Source organism: Carex rostrata, chromosome 15 (assembly GCF_964058835.1).
Source record: "Carex rostrata chromosome 15, lpCarRost1.2, whole genome shotgun sequence".
NCBI classification, from domain to species: domain Eukaryota; kingdom Viridiplantae; phylum Streptophyta; class Magnoliopsida; order Poales; family Cyperaceae; genus Carex; species Carex rostrata.
The window spans coordinates 9476941-9485951 of NC_135932.1; the positions used below are offsets into that span (position 1 = coordinate 9476941).

The 9011-nt window shown below is 31.3% G+C and overlaps 1 pseudogene across 1 annotated transcript; it reads left to right on the top strand.

The window, feature by feature from the left end:
- Window positions 1-1022: 1022 nt before the first annotated feature.
- On the top strand, window positions 1023-2426 carry LOC144566006 (protein LIFEGUARD 2-like; annotated as a pseudogene). Its single transcript, XR_013515101.1, has 4 exons — window positions 1023-1303; window positions 1427-1540; window positions 1948-2105; window positions 2209-2426. The product of XR_013515101.1 is annotated as a protein LIFEGUARD 2-like (transcript).
- The last annotated feature ends 6585 nt before the right edge of the window (window positions 2427-9011 follow it).

Consider the following 9011-nt stretch of genomic DNA (forward strand, 5'->3'; position numbering starts at 1 on the left):
TCGGACTTTCAGACAATGGGGGTTAAATATATAAAATTTTTCTACTATAAATGGAGATCAATTTCATACTGTCCATAATATTTTAGTTCAAACTATATTCAAAATAAAGTCTAAATACAAAAAAATAAAAATAAATAAGATCAATTGACTCTATTCATTGACTGTGTATTCGCCCCTGATTGTATCAGAATATTGCCGATAGTAGAAATGAAATTGATGCACAAGTTCTATTAGATATGAGTATGAAATACGATAGTACCGTCCATTATTATGTCAGTTGATACAAAAATGCAATTTTATAGATGATATAAATTGATGTTTTCTATTTATAAAAAATATTATAAAAATAATATAGAAAAGGAGAAAGAGTATCTTTTAATCTTAATGTATAGAAGAATCGGTAGAATTTTTATCAATTTAAAATCCAAAATTTGTTTCAATATTTTTCCCAATCCTAAAGGTTTTTTCTTTTTTATCTAGTCATCTTGGATCCTCTTTACATCGGACAAACTTCTGGTCTTAAAGAATGTTGCCTTTAAATTTTCATATCTAGATTATCACAGCAGATCTCATGCATACTTATTAAAAATAAAACATTGGATCACTAAAAATCTATTTTAAGTATAAAAATTGAAAGGTATTTTTTTTCTCTTTTTCTCTATTATTTTATAATATTTTTCTATCCTATAATTGATACTATATTATATGAAGTTATGAACTAACAAATGTTACCACAAATGATCCTCTCCGAGTCATCCTGCGACCCGCCTCACAGAAGGAATTTCCTAAACTAATTTCTTAATAATTGCCTACGTCTTATAAGTTATAACAAAAAGAAAAATTGTAAAAGAAAATTTATTTGTTTTCATGCAGTTGCCACCGCTTCAACTCTGTTCAACTCCACCGAACAGAGAATTCCCAAATCCTAAAATAGCCACATCTAAATACAATATCAGTTATATTCCATCTCTCCGCTCTTTGATTTCTTCATCGTTTACACACACACAGTTTAAATTTGCAACATGTGGTTCCGACCACCGTATCCGGCCAAGAGGCCAGAGCCGGACATAGAGGTGGGTCCCACCGGGGTAGCGAGGCCACTCTACCCGGCAATGACGGAGAGACCCGAACTGCGGTGGGCCTTTATTAGAAAGGTTTACTCGATCGTGAGCTTACAGATGCTGCTTACCATTGCTGTCGGGGCTATTGTTGTATATTATCATCGTCCCATTGCACATTTTTTTTGTCTCCGGTGGAGCCGGGCTGGGGCTCTATATCCTTACTTTCCTAATACCCTTCATTGGTTTGTTGTTTCTCTCTCTCTATTGATTTTTTTTTTGTTATGACTTATGAGACTGTTTTGTGATTTATTTTAATGAAAAATATAGAGAATTAAATTCTAAATATTATGTTGTTAATGTTACAGTGCTGCCATTTTTATACTTCTATCATCAACGGTATCCTTGGAACATGCTTCTTCTCGGCCTCTTCACGGTCGCCATCAGCTTTGCGGTCGGATTAACTTGTGCCTTCACAAGTGGTATGCAGAATTTCATTTTCACTTGATTCTAGTTGATTTTAACTAGAAAAATAATTGCATTACTTGGTAGACCAGAATAAAAAAAATATTTAAAAGAAGATAAAATTATTCCAGGTATTAGAGCAAGAATTTCTCTCCAATTTAAATCAGTCTCCCAATGTTTTTTTTTTTTTTTTTAGTGAAAATAGGAGTCATGCTAAATAAATTGGGTCACATGTTCATGTAAAAACTTTTGAGAACACAAACTCAGATCAAAATGAAAATTGATGTCTCAGTGTTAATTGGTGAAGTTTAACATTGTATATATCACTGTAAAATTTTTGTTATGTCTTCAATTAAAAGACAACTTCATAAAAGCCACATGCATGCGTTTGGTGTGAAGTTTACCAGAATAAGCATCATATCAGGGAAGGTGATTTTGGAGTCGGTTATGCTGACAGCAGTAGTGGTGATAAGCCTGACACTATACACATTCTGGGCTGCCAGGAGAGGCCATGATTTCAGCTTCTTGGGTCCTTTTTTGTTCGCAGCTATCATGATTCTTTTTGTCTATGCTCTTATTCAGGTACAGTAATTTGTTCCACAATATTTGCAAAAATCAAGTTATTTATTCCCTTTCATATATAGACCTGTTGGTTTATTAACATGGGGTGTTATTTATATTTAAGCTTTTTTTGCCAATGAATCGAATTTCCGTATCGATCTACGGCGCATTGGCAGCTGTGATCTTCTGTGGCTACGTCATCTACGACACAGACAACCTGATCAAGCGGTATACATATGACGAATACGTATGGGCCGCAATCGCTCTATATCTTGACATCATCAACCTATTTCTCGCTATCCTGACGCTCTCCAGAGCAAACGAGGGCTAAAGTGTGCTGTTTGCTTAATACTTTGTTATAATTAAGGTCGTCAAGCAAAGCATTGCTTTGTAAATGTAGTTTGTGTGGATATTTTTTTTGTATAAATGGCTTGCTTGGTAGAATGGTAGGATTGTTCTATTAATGTGACATATATAAATACGACTGTTCAGTTTTATTTGTTTCACAATTTATAAAATCAATTGCTTATGAGTTCGGACTATACTTATCAATTGCTTATGAGTTCGGGATATTCTTTTAAATAATAATTTCATGAGATCCCTTATTTGTCTAGTTGTCTTATTTTGTGATTACAAGATATCTCTCGTGGATACTGTCTCATTCTTGTAATATATTGGATCATTTAGTCCATTAATTTGTCTCATTCTTGTAATATATTGGATCATTTAGTCCATCAAATTGGCCGATTTGTCCAATTAATTCATTAGACATTCTGTCTTGTCTTATCTGGATTTTTTGTAAATAATAATTTCATGAAACTTTATTAATTAAAAAAAAACTAAGTTAAATAAGCTTATCCGATAAATTTGATGAGTTAAATAAATTATTATTAATAAATTCTGAATATATACATATAATTTTTATGAAAACGGAAAATTGTCTACAAAATATTTCAATTAATCAGTCATATACTAATTAATCACTTATCAACACTATGTCCTTCCGAAAAAAACATAGCGTTATTTACAACACTTCATTAAAAAAGTATATACGATATCCTCGATCAAAATACGGTGAACAGTTGGCAGGGAAGTTTGCGTCTTATTTTTCAAAGTTAAATGATTAATATTGCTTCTTTCTCTTCAGAGATCTCACTACATTAATTGCCGCATACTGATACATTAATAAGGATTATATTTAATTTTTTTTTATCTACACCACATAATTAACATTCTCCATGTAAATTTTATTTTCTTTCCTTATTTGTTATGATCAGACAGTTAAAATATTTCATCTTCTCTTCTCGTTTTTTTTTTTGAAGGTTGGCTGAAAGCCAACATATATTAATTAAGAAAAAGTTATATACAAAAATATAAAAAAAAGATGAAATGTAAATTATTTACATAATTCTGCCATATTTAGAATTATCTCTAACCAACATCTAGAACCGTCAACAGTGAAACAAAGTCACTTGCCTGATCAATACCACCTTGGCCTCTTGAGTCGTTAAATATGGTGCAGCCACCGCATGATATCATTGGTCGTATCATCGATTAACAAATACACTGGTTTTAGTTTATTGGAGAAGAGTCTTCTATTTCTTTCTCTTCAAATTGCCTAGCTTCCTGCAGTCCAGACAATTCTTCGCTGCACCCTTTCTTGTGGCGTTAGGTTTGCCATGTCTGTCAGCCATAGATCTCTCACGTCCGTTCGATGGCCCCACCTGATGTTATAGTGAGCACATAGCCCTCTCTAGAAAAGTCTCGCATAGTTACACTCCCACATAGCCCTTCTCGCTTATAAGAGAACTTCCTTTTGTAATCTTTTAAAAGAATTTTCATACGGCCAATCATGCCTTTTATTATATTTTTTTTTTCAGTTTTTAAAAGAATTATTTATATCCTATTTGTATAAGATTTTTACTAGAACTAGGGTGTTCTTAAGTTCACCAATCTCCTTGGTGAACTCAAGCCTAAAACCCATCGAATCGGCTTCAAATAATGAATCCGAACCGTTGAAACCCGCCTACCTTACGAGTGATGCATCTACGTGTGAAAATTTTAAACATTCAAATTAATTTAGTATAAAGTCAAGCGGTCAAAATTAGAAAGTTAATAAATTAATTTTAATGCATTCATTTTTTGAACCTTTTTTGACCACTTGAATCTATGCAAAATTAATTTCTTTTTACATGTAGATGCATCACTCGTAACTCGTAAGGTAGGCGGGTTTCAACGGTTCAGATTCATCGTGTGAGATCGATTTGATGGATTTTAGACTTGAGTTTATCAAGAGACTTGGTGAACTTAAGAACACCCTAGTTCTACTCTACTATAAAAGCTATTTCTGTAAAAACATAATTTATCATGTTATGATGTTCTATGGACTATTTGGTTAGAAAAGAATAGATTATGCTTTAATGATAGTTCCCCATGTTCTATTAGGGTTATTGATACTAAGATTATATCTTTGACTCAATTCTGGTGTAAATCTAGAGGTGATGATTCTTTTTTTAAATCAAATCTTATAATGTCTTTTGATGTTAAGGATCTTTCAGATCTCATTCTGTTGGTAGAGGAAAGAAGTCCCGATACGACTCAAGCGATGGACCTCCTATTGTCCATCACTTAGGAAACACCAGTGGAGGATTTACAGGATTCTGGCAATGACAACCCCCCATCTTCAATGTCTAGAGAAGAGGAGGAATATGAAGACTTATTAGATATGTAGTACTTAGTTTTTTGTCTGTTATGATGTTTTGGTATTTTCTTATGTTACTGCCTTATGTTTTGTGCATGCTTTAATGTTTTTGGTACTTTCTTTTGTTGCTACTTTTGTTATGAAGAGCTGTAAAGATTTGCCATATTTGATTTTGGTACCAATTTTAGATACCATGTCGAATATGCTATAGTTTCTGATTTCAATGAAATCGGTGGTATATACCACTATTTTTCAAAAGGACAGTGATAACAATCCCCACAGGTTTATCCCCACATTTATCCCCGCAGATACTGCCAAAAAAAATATTGGGGGACCGCTCAATCATTAATGAGCGTTTAAAAAACTGCGGGTATTTAACTTGAAGCATTAAAGTATTTACCTTGAATTTGTCAGGTATTAAACCCTATGCAATGATCTCTATTTATGAAAGAATAAATCAATCCATTAATTGTCCCCGCACAAAATTTCCTTTTTTTTGAATCGTCCCCGCACAACTGGGGACCATTAAATATGGGGGGACCGCTCAATCATTAATGAGCGTTTAAAAAATTGTTAGTATTTAACTTGAAGCATCAAAATATTTAACTTGAATTTATCAGGTATTAAACCCTATGCAATAATCTCTATTTATGAAAGAATAAATCAATCCATTAATTGTTCTCGCACAAAATTTCTTTTTTTTTTGAATCGTCCCCGCACAACTGGAGACCATTAAATAAACAATCCTCTCACCCAATGATAAATACTCTGAGACATAATGATAAATACTTTATGTTACATGGGTAAATACTTTACATTATATGGATAAATACTTTATGTTACATAAATAAATACTTCTCAGGCATACTTGCAACTTTCAGTAAAACATCAATGATAAATACTCTCATGCATAATGATAAATACTTTATGTTACATGGATAAATACTTTGTATTGCATAGATAAATAATTTTCAGACATAATTGCAACTTACAGTAAAACATTAATGATAAATACTTTCAGACATAATGATAAATACTCTATGTTACATGGATAAATACTCTATGTTACAAGGGTAAATACTTATCAGAAATAATGATAAATATTTTTTTGAACATCAATTAACAGATAAGCATTTATTAAGAAGAAATAATGATAAATATTTTTTTGAACATCAATTAACAGATAAGCATTTATTAAGAAGAAATAATGATAAATATTTTTTTGAACATCAATTAACAGATAAATATTTATTAACAGTGATTGTTATTAGATAACAATATAATTAATGCGCAGATTGTTTTTAAAGCAATAATTAACGCGAGAATTGTTATTAGAGGAATGCATAATTAATGCGGGGATGAGACTGGGGGGTTTCTTATAATTAGTGGGGGGATAAAAGGAAACTTTTAGGGAAATTAGTGGGGGGGGATATATGACAGTTAAGGAAGAGAGAGAGTGCGGGGAAAATGGGGGGATGAGAGTGGGGGGTTTGTTATAATTATTCTTTTCAAAAATCATGTTATATATGATAATTTTTCAGAGCAAAGTCGGAGGAATAATTATAATTTAAATTATTTCCGTAATATTTCAATCACATGCGACAATGGTGAAATAGGAAAAAAAGAGTAAAATTAAGTATATTACGACTCATAAAAAGACAACTCTTTTTTCTATGAGATAGATAATAGTTTATAAGATAGAGGGACCAATTAATGTGACGACAATACTTGTAATATCTGTTAGTCTTCTCAAGTCTCGACATTTAGGTAGCTAGCACTTTAGGTATTTGAAATTTGAATAAGACGACTTTATTTGGTGCTGACGTGTGAATGCAATGTGAACTCAAGTAAAAAAGAAAAAAGAAAAGAAAAAAAAGAGCGCTAAATTAAGAATCAGCTTTGATTTTTGGGATGAAACGGATCCGACAGTGATAAACTTATCCGTTTCTATTTTTTAGAATGATTAAATATTAGACGGATACGAATTAAGTCGAATATTTATTAAAAATATTAAAATTTATAATATTTATGTAATTTTAATACTGAATAATATAATATTTTTCACTATATATCTACTATTTAGATATATAATTAAAATTTAAAACTATATTAGTATATATATCAATATTCGTATGGATATTTTGTATTAATTTTTTTAATACGGATCAAAATATTATCCGCTCCGTTTTCATCTAAGTTTTGATCAGTAAGAAAAAAAGTGAAAGATAATATTTATTTCGTAGAGATAGCAGATTCGAAATTTAAAGGAAAGTAATATTGTGAATATCAGAAATTTAGTAAATTAATTTTGCCATTTTTCATAAAAGAAAAGGTGAAAAAAAGGCAAAAAGCGCGTCAATAGATAACTGTTTTTTTTTTTTTTTTAATTTTATTTTAGGAGAAGCCCTTGGACGAGAGATAACTGTTAAAATTAGAAAAAAGGTGGTTCATCTTTCATTTATGATTTCTATTGGCCACAGCCACAAGTCATATATTATGCCATAAAAGGAAACATGTCTAGATAGAATGATAGATAGTGGACTCTGATATTCTTTATCTGTAATTATTTTTTATTAATATGACAGTGATTTCCTGTGGCATTTCTGAACCGCGACATGGTGTGATGAATAATCGGGATTCTGAACTCAGCACACAACTATAGTCACAAGATTCGTGAATTAAACCTGAATAATTCGTTTTTTTGGTGATGCCGAACCGAATGCCGAATTAAATCCGAATAATTCGCTAATTTTACGATTTTTTTTCTGAATTTTCTCCAAATTTTTTTTTTATAAGTATGAAATGAAAAATTAAATCTGAATGCATGCATTCAAGATTATCCAAACATGCATGCATTGCATTGTTATGCATTCATTGATAGTCATCATCATGTGATCGGTCGTGTGGGGAGGGTTTCATTGATTTAATTAAATAGTTATTATATCTTTGCAAAATTAACCATCTTGGCAAAGGCAAAGATACCCTTACCCTGTCCCTGTGGATCAGCAAGCATATATGCATGCATAGTAAATTAATCATATTCCTAATTAATCTAACAATGCCATATTCCAAATAAATTCTAAACAATCTTTCAATATTCCAAACAATATTCCAAATAATATTCAAAATAAATATTCCAAACAATCTAAACAATATTCCAAATAATTCTAAACAATCTAAACAAATATTCCAAATAATTCTAAACAATCTAAACAATCTCAAAAATCTAAACAATATTCCAAATAATTCTAAACAATCTAAACAATCTAATCAATATTCTAAACTATTCTAATTAATATCATAAACTACATTAATATTCTCTAAAAAAAAAAAAAAACTTGATTCAAGCCTCTTTCTGCCTTTTCCTCCTCCTCTTCTCTTCTTTCCGCAGCTGCCTTCCCACAATACCAAAAACCTAGCTCAAAATATACCGCAGCTCATCCACGGGTCTACAGTGCTCTGCCACGTGTCCACGCCCCAATGCATGACCCCCACGCGGAAAAAAAAATGGTTTGTCCGGTTCACCACTAACCGGACCTTCTTTCCGGTTCACCACTAACCGGACCAAGGAACCGGTTAACCATTAACCGGACCCAAATTAAATTTTCTGTTAATGGTTAATCGGATTATTTCACAGAATCCGGGAATTGGTTAACCGGAAATTTGATTTGGGTCCGGTTAACCATTAACCGGTTTGGGTAGTTTTTGATTTTTATACCCGGTTTGGCTATTTTTTTAAATTTGATTTATTTTATGGATATAAATAAAAAAAATCGGCCGAACCGAATGTTGAATTAAATCCGAATAATTAGCTAATTTTACGATTTATTTTTCCGAATTTTCTCCAATTTTTTTTTTGCTCTCTTACAGGACTGAGATCTTTGATTCGAATAATTCCGAATTATTTCCGAATTATACCCAAATTATTCCCGAATTATTTCCAAATCACGGATTTTTGACCTCATCGAATCGAACCCGAATAATCCATTTATCACTATACACACAAGCCTTTGTTATTTGAGTATTGTTATAGGACATGATTTTTGTTGGGCCCACCTTTTTTTATTTTCCGATTGAAGACTTCTAATTGAATTTTCTTAAGTCAATTTATAAAAAAGAAGAGTTCAAATGTTTCTATTTTCTAATCTATGTAACAATATTCAGTTTTTAATTTTTAAATAACAAAAAATTAGAATTTATGTCAAAATAAAAATACTAGATGTAAT